This window comes from Schistocerca serialis, chromosome 2 (genome assembly GCF_023864345.2).
Source record: "Schistocerca serialis cubense isolate TAMUIC-IGC-003099 chromosome 2, iqSchSeri2.2, whole genome shotgun sequence".
Taxonomy (NCBI): Eukaryota; Metazoa; Arthropoda; class Insecta; order Orthoptera; family Acrididae; genus Schistocerca; species Schistocerca serialis.
Genome location: NC_064639.1, coordinates 1,072,594,000 through 1,072,602,738, shown reverse-complemented (window position 1 = coordinate 1,072,602,738; position 8,739 = coordinate 1,072,594,000).

The window sequence follows — 8,739 nt, the reverse complement described above, 5'->3', positions numbered from 1 at the left end:
ACGTTCTCCTCTGCTGGCACTGTTGAATCTCTCCCCCACGGTACCATCGATGTGGTGGTTGAGATACTGACTGCAGCGATTGTTTCCGCTGCGGAACGTACCATTCCTCGTTCGTTAGGGTGCCCCTGGCGAATGTCAGTGCCTTGGTGGTCTCCGGAGGTCGCTGAAGCCATTAAAGAACGTCGACGGGCTCTTCAGCGACATAAGCGACACCCATCTTTGGAGAACCTCATTTTCTTCCCACGTCTCCGTGCTCAGGCACGGCGGCTCGTCAAGAGGCGGAAACAGGAGTGATGGGAGAGGTACATTTCCACCATTGGTTCCCATACTTCACTCTCCCAGGTGTGGATGAAGATTCGGCGCATCTTTGGATTGCAGCACTCTACAGGTGTTCCAGGGCTTACCATCAACGGGGCGCTATCCACCGATGCCGATGCAATCGCAGAGCATTTCTCAAAGCACTATGTTCGGGCCTCTGTGTCGGGGAATTATCCGGCCGCGTTTCGCGCGCTAAAACGCCGGGAGGAAGGCAAACGGCTTTCTTTGGCTTCTCGCCACCCTGAGGCGTATAACGCTCCATTTAGTTTGTGGGAACTCCAAAGCACCCTGGCACGGTGCCCCGATAAAGCCTCTGGGCCAGATGGCATCCACAATCGGATGCTAAAACACCTGTCCCCGGACTGTCAGCGGTGTGTTCTTGCCATCTTCAACCGCCTGTGGGGCGATGGTGTCTTCCCGTCGCAGTGGCGAGAGTGTACCATCGTTCCGGTGCTGAAGCCTGGTAAGGACCCACTTAATATGGGTAGCTATCGGCCCATCAGCTTCACAAATACTCTGTGCAAGCTACTGGAACGTATAGTGAGTCGACAGCTGTGTTGGCTGCTTGAGTCTCGGGGTCTTCTGGCTCCGTGCCAGAGCGGCTTCCGTCGGGGCTGTTCCACCATCGATACTTTCGTCTTCCTTGAGTCTGCAATCCGCACTGCTTTTTCCAGACGCCAACACCTCGTCTCCGCCTTTTTCGATCTCTCCATAGCATATGACACGACGTGGCGGCACCATATTCTCGCCACGTTGCACGGATGGGGTCTCTGGGGCTCTCTCCCCATTTTTATTCAGAATCTTTTCTCCCTTCGGAGTTCGGGGTTAAGAATAGGCCCGCGGTATTCCTGCCTGTCGTAAGAGGCGACTAAAAGGAGTCTCAAACGTTTTGGCCTTAAAGTGATGGTCCCCGTTCGGGTTTGACCTCCATTTTTCCACATTCCACAGAAGTACGAGCCTTTTGGGGAAGGACACCTTACGTGGTGCACCATCAGTCCTCTGTGCCCTACGACCTTGGCACTCTTGATCGTCCTGGCGACGTGCATGCACCCTCCATCCCTCATTTTGGGCATAGACACCTGATGTATTGTGTACGTACCGCCCTTAGTGCGTCTCCACCAGCACGCACGATCACTATGGACTACCCATGGCACCCGAAATCCAGCACGGTAGCCAGCCCGTTGTGGTGGGGTCGTCATGTACCCTCTAGGTTGTAGCCCCCTGACAACACAGGGATCGTACTGCCGATGCCTGCGCTGACTCCTCCCCGCGTAAGCCAAGGAGTAGATGCTCGTCTCTCAGGGGCATCGGGACTCCCGGCAACGGCCATCCTGCCAGGTGGCCTTTGCTGTGGCTGGGTGGCGCCCGTGGGGAGAGCCCCTGGTCGGAGTGGGTGGCATCGGGGCGGATGCCCCGCAATGAAGCGGGTGAAATCTCAATCTGGTGGTCGCCCGACCGCCAATGTCTCTAAGCGTGGTAAGGTGGAATTTAACGCTGTGACATATAACCCGAAGTCGTTCCCTTCCCTAGCCACACCATGGGAGGAACGTAGGGCTGCAGACAGACAGGAGCCGTATTCGCCACGATACCTTGTATGCAGCAGAACTGATGGGGATTCGTTTTTGGGGACTAAGCCTCTTTTCTTCGTGCACAATCTCGAAGATAAGTTTGGGGAAGTGGCGTCTCTTTCCAAAATGAGGAGCGGGGCCATTTTGATACAAGCAGCTTCATCTGCGCAGTCCCAGGCATTACTCGCCTGTGAGAAGCTTGGTGATATCCCCGTTACTGTCACTCCCCATAAGTCGTTAAATTTGGTCCAGGGGATTATTTTTCATAAAGATCTTCTGCTACAGTCTGATGACGAGCTACGTGAGAACCTGGCACGACGAGGTGTACACTTTGTCCGTCGTGTCTTTAGGGGGCCAAAGGATAATAGGGTCGCTACCGGTGCTTTCATCCTGGCCTTTGAGGGCGACTGCTTGCCTGAGAAAGTCAAGGTCATGATATACCGGTGCGATGTCAAGCCCTATGTCCCGCCCCCTATGCGATGCTTCCAGTGCTGGAAATTCGGACACATGTCCTCCAGGTGCACTTCCAGCCCCACGTGTCGTGATTGTGGACGACCTCCACATCCTAATGCTCCATGTGCTCCGCCTCCCACCTGCGTTAACTGTGGGGAGCATCATTCTCCCTGCTCACCAGACTGTGCAGTCTATCAACGAGAGCGGAAGATACAAGAAATTAAGACCTTGGACCGTTTAAGTTACCAAGAGGCGAAGAAGAAATTAGAACGACTCAACCCCACACCTATGTTGCGGAGTTATGCTACTGTCACACTGCCGCCACCAGCTCCTGCACAGACTCCCTTCTCTGTTGGCCCCCAGAGAAATCAGGTAACGTCTGCCCCACCGCTGGGACAGGCCGCTCTCTCTTCCACTGCTCCCAAAACACCGAGTTTGGGAGCAGTGCGCCCCAAGCAACCGGGGACGTTGGCCCCCACCTCTCAGCCGGAGCGGCGACAGCCCTCTCCGGCTCCTCAGCCGGGGAAGCGACAGCTCCTTCCGGCTGCTCAGCCGGGGACGCAACAGCCTCCTCCGGCCTCACTTGTTCGGAAGGGATCCCTTGGGGGCGTCCCTTCCAAGGACTTCCCCAGTGTCTCACAAGACACTAGCCAGTGGCTGAAGAAGCCACCAGCTGCTGGTCGAAGGGCTTCACGCTCTTCCTCTGTTCCTGATAATGCGTCAGGAAAGCCCTCCCAGCATGACAACCCTCCTCCCAATGACAAGAGAGAGAAGAGGAAGCTCTCCAAGAAGGATAAGGACCCAGTGGTTCCCGCGCCAATGCTCCCTGTCAGCTCAGCCTCTGAGGACGAGGTCGAGCTCTTTGCGTCCCCTGATGACCTGGATCTCGCCGTCTCCTCAGAAACGATGGCCGTAGTGACGTCCGTCGCTCAGTCGGTGGCAGCATGTGACCCTGCCAAGTAATTTGCCTTTTCTGTGCCTGAATGCCCCTACCGGACACGCTTTGTACAATCCTCCAGTGGAATTGTGGCGGTTATTTTAGCCATCTCCCTGAGCTACGGCAGCTTCTAAGCCTGACACCTGCTTTCTGCATTGCCCTACAGGAAACCTGGTTCCCGGCAATGCGGACCCCTGTCCTTCGTGGATACAGGGGTTATTACTGCAACCGTAGCACTTACAATTGTGTGTCAGGTGGAGCCTGCGTGTATGTCCTTACCTCTGTATATAGTGCTCCTGTGCCCCTTCAAACATCATTGGAAGCTGTGGCTGTACGTGTAAGGACTACCCAGGACATAACCGTCTGCAGTGTCTATCTCCCTCCAGGTGGTACAGTCTCCCTGACCGACTTGGCTGCACTTGTCGCCCAACTCCCCACGCCTTTTCTTCTCCTGGGGGATTTTAACGCCCACAATCCCCTGTGGGGTGGAACGAAGGTTACTGGCCGAGGCAGGGAGGTCGAGAATCTCATCTCCCAACTCGACCTCTGCCTCTTAAACACTGGCGCCGCCACACATTTCAGTGTGGCGCATGGCACGTTCTCGGCCATAGATCTGTCGTTGTGCAGCCCAGGGCTTGTACCATCGGTCCACTGGAGAGTCCACGAGGACTTGTGTGGTAGTGACCATTTTCCGATCTTCCTTTCACTACCACAGCATCACTCCTTTGCGCGCTCGCCTAGATGGGCATTTAGCAAGGCAAACTGGGACACGTTCTGCTCTGCTGCCACTGTTGACTCTCTCCCCCATGGTACCATCGATGTGGCGGTTGAGACACTGACTGCAGCGATTGTTTCCGCTGCGGAACGTACCATTCCTCGTTCGTTCGGGTGCCCCCGGCGAAAGTCGGTGCCTTGGTGGTCTCCAGAGGTCGCTGCCGCCATTAAAGAACGTCGGCGGGCTCTTCAGCGACATAAGCGGCACCCGTCTTTGGAGAACCTCATTTTATTCAAACGTCTCCGTGCTCAGGTACGGAGGCTTATCAACCGGCGGAAACAGGAGTGTTGGGAGAGGTACGTTTCCACGATTGGTTCCCGTACTTCCCCCTCCCAGGTGTGGCTGAAGATTCGGCGCATCTTTGGATTGCAGCACTCTACAGGTGTCCCAGGGCTTACCATCAACGGGGCAGTATCCACCGATGCCGATGCAATCGCCGAGCATTTCGCTCAGCACTATGTTCGGGCCTCTGCGTCGGGGAATTACCCACCTGCGTTTCGCGCGCTCAAACGCCGGGAGGAAGGCAAACGGCTTTCTTTCGCTTCTCGCCACCCTGAGGCGTATAACGCCCCATTTAGTTTGTGGGAACTCCAGAGCGCCCTGGCACAGTGCCCCGATACAGCCTCTGGGCCAGATGGCGTCCACAATCAGATGCTAAAACACCTGTCCCCGGACTGTCAGCGATGTGTTCTTGCCATCTTCAACCGCCTATGGGGTGATGGTGTCTTTCCGTCGCAGTGGCGAGAAAGTACCATCATTCCGGTGCTGAAGCCTGGTAAGGACCCGCTTACTGTGGATAGTTATCGGCCCATTAGCTTAACCAATACTCTGTGCAAGCTGATGGAACGCATGGTGAGTCGACGGCTGTGTTGGCTGCTCGAGTCTCGGGGTCTCCTGGCTCCATGCCAGAGCGGCTTCCGTCAGGGCCGTTCCACCGCCGATACTTTGGTCCTCCTTGAGTCTGCAATCCGCACTGCTTTTTCCAGGCGCCAACACCTCGTCTCCGTCTTTTTCGACCTCTCCAGAGCATATGACACGACGTGGCGGCACCATATTCTCGCCACGTTGCACGGGTGGGGTCTCCGGGGCTCTCTCCCCATTTTTATTCGGAATTTTTTATCTGTTCGGACATTCCGCGTTTTAATTGGCACATCCCATAGTTCACTTCATCTCCAGGAGAACGGCGTTCCACAGGGCTCTGTATTGAGCGTGCCCCTTTTCCTTGTGGCCATTAATGGCCTTGCAGCAGCAGTAGGGTCGTCTGTCTCGCCCACGTTATATGCTGACGATTTCTGCATCTTTTTCAGCTCCTCCACCGTTGGCGTTGCAGAACGTCGGTTGCAGGGAGCCATACGCAAGGCGCAGGCGTGGGCCCTAGCCCATGGGTTTCAGTTTTCTCCTGCAAAGACTTGTGTTATGCACTTTTGTCGGCGTCGCACTGTCCATCCCCACCCTGAGCTTTATCTTCAGGATGCTAAGCTCAGGGTTGTTGACACCTACCGTTTTCTGGGATTGCTGTTCGATGCCCGGCTTACTTGGCTTCCACATATTCGTGAGCTCAAGCGTCAGTGCTGGCAGCATCTCAATGCCCTCCGCTGCCTCAGCAACACAACTTGGGGTGCAGACCGTAACACGCTGCTGCAGCTCTACAAAGCCCTTGTGCTGTCCCGATTGGATTATGGGAGTGTGGCGTATGGCTCAGCGTCGCACTCAGCGTTGCAACTGCTGGACCCCATTCACCACTGTGGGGTTCGACAGGCGACAGGAGCATTCCGCACCAGTCCTGTTAATAGCCTACTTGCTGAGGCTGGGGTTCCTCCGCTCTACATTCGGCGTCAACAACTCTTAGCCAACTATGCTGCCCACGTCCGTTGTTCTCCCCGTCACCCTAACTACCGTCTCCTTTTCACCGATGCGGCAGTCCATCTTCCACGCCGGCGGCCGCAATCAGGCCATGCAATTGGGATCCGTGTTCAGTCCCTGCTTAGTGAACTCGAGTCTTTGCCTCTTCCATCTGCTTTTCAGGTCCGCCCACATACACCACCTTGGTGTATCCGTCGGCCGCAGCTTCAGCTGGACCTCTCCCAATGGCAAAAGGGTTCAGTTCCTCCTGCAGTCTTGCGCCGCCAATTTCTTGCTCTCCTCGACGAATCCCGTGACTCGGAGGTTATCTATACCGATGGCTCGATGGTTGATGGCCGTGTGGGGTACGCTTATGTTCATGCGGACTATGTCGACCAGCGCTCCTTGCCGGACGGCTGCAGTGTTTACACTGCAGAGCTAACAGCTATTTTTCGTGCCCTTGAGCGTGTTCGTACCAGCACTGGCGAGTCTTTTGTCATTTGCAGCGACTCTCTCAGTAGTCTCCAGGCTCTTGACCAGTGCTACCCACGCCATCCCATTGTTGTTGCCATCCAGGAGTCCGTTCATGCTCTTGCACAACGTGGCCGTTCAGTGGTGTTCATATGGACCCCGGGACACGTTGGGCTAGCGGGCAACGAACACGCCGACAAGTTAGCTAAAGAAGCCACCCGCAAACTGCCGTTGGAGATCGGCCCCCCGGCAACTGATCTCCGATCGGTGTTACGCCGTCGGGTCTTTGGGATGTGGGCCGACGAATGGCGCACCCTGTCTGTACCCAACAAGCTGCGGCGTGTAAAGGAGGCCACGACTGTGTGGGGTTCCTCCATGCGGGCCTCTCGGAGGGACTCTGTGGTTCTCTGTAGGCTCCGCATTGGTCACTCTTGGCTGACGCATGGTCATCTGCTGCGTCGAGAGGACCCCCCTCATTGTCGCTGTGGTGCGCTTATGACGGTGGCCCATATATTGTTGGACTGTCCTCTTTTAACCGCCCTCAGGCGAACTTTTAATCTCCAGGGTGCTTTATCATCTCTCTTAGGTGACAATGTCTCTATGGCCGATCGGGTTTTAAGTTTTCTTCGCGCAAGCGGCTTTTATAGGTCCATTTAAATTTTTTTTTAACATCACCCTCTTTTGAGCTCTCTCTTTTACTTAGTTTTGTGTTGTGATTCGACTCCGCCCTAAACTTTTAGGCTGGAGGTTTTAACGTGTTGCAGAGTGGCTGGCTCATCCTATTATTTTCGTGATCAGCCAGCCACAGTTCTCTGCTGTGCAGTTTTAATTCCTTCTGCCTTTGTTCTCTATGTTGTTTTTGTTGCTGTGCTCTGTTTTCCATGTTGTCTTACAATGGACCATGGGGCTTTTCTTCCCCTGGAGTTTTTCTTTTAGTGCTTCGCTTGACTGGTGGATAGTTCCCCTGTGCTCTGTGTTTTTATGAAACAAGGGACCGATGACCTTTGTAGTTTGGTCCCTTTCATCTTTAACCCAACCAACCAACCAACCAACCTCCCTTCGGACATTCTGCGTTTTAATTGTCACATCCCATAGTTCACTTCATATGCAGGAGAACGGCGTTCCACAGGGCTCTGTATTGAGCGTGCCCCTTTTCCTTGTGGCCATTAATGGCCTTGCAGCAGCAGTAGGGTCGTCTGTCTCATCCACGATATATGCTGACGATTTCTGCATCTTTTTCAGCTCCTCCACCATTAGTGTTGCAGAACGTCGGTTTCAGGGAGCCTTACGCAAGGCGCAGGCGTGGGCCCTAGCCCATGGGTTTCAATTTTCTCCTGCGAAGACTTGTGTTGTGCACTTTTGTCGGCGTCGAACTGCCCATCCCCACCCTGAGCTCTATCTTCAGGATGCCATGCTCAGGGTTGTTGACACCGTTTTCTGGGATTGCTGTTCGATGCCCGGCTTACTTGGCTTCCACATATTCGTCAGCTCAAACGTCAGTGCTGGCAGCATCTGCGTGCCCTCCGCTGCCTGAGCAACACAACTTGGGGTGCAGATCGTAACACGCTGCTGCAGCTCTACAAAGCCCTTGTGCTGTCCCGCCTGGATTATGGGAGTGTGGCGTATGGCTCAGCGTCGCCCTCAGCGTTGCAACTGCTGGACCCCGTTCACCACTGTGGGGTTCGACAGGCGACAGGAGCATTCCGCACCAGTCCTATTAATAGACTTCTTGCTGAGGCTGGCGTTCCTCCGCTTCGCGTTCAGCGTCAACAACTGTTAGCCCTCTATGCTGCTCACGTCCGTTGTTCGCCCTGTCACCCTAACTACCCTCTCCTTTCCCCTACTGCAGCAGTCCATATCCCACACTGGCGGCCGCGGTCAGGCCATACAGCTGGGATCCGTGTTAGGTCACTGCTTAGTGACCTCGAGTCTTTGCCTCTTCCATCTGCTTTTCAGGTCCACCCACATGCACCACCTTGGTGTATTCGCCGGCCGCAACTTCGGCTGGTCCTCTTACGATGGCAAAAGGATTTAGTTCCTCCTGCAGTCTTGCGCCGCCAATTTCTTGCTCTCCTCGAAGCATCTTGAGACTCGTAGGCTATCTCTACAGATGGCTCGATGGTTGATGGCCGTGTGGGGTACGCTTACGCTCATGCGGACTATGTCGACCAGCGCCCCTTGCCGGAAGGCCGCAGTGTTTACACCGCAGAGCTAACTGACATATTTCGTGCCCTTCAGCGTATTCATACCAGCACTGGAGAGTCTTTCGTCATTTGCAGTGAATATCTCAGTAGTCTACAGGCTCTTGACCAGTGCTACCCACGCCATCCCATTGTTGTTGCCATCCAGGAGTCCGTTCATGCTCTTGAACAGCG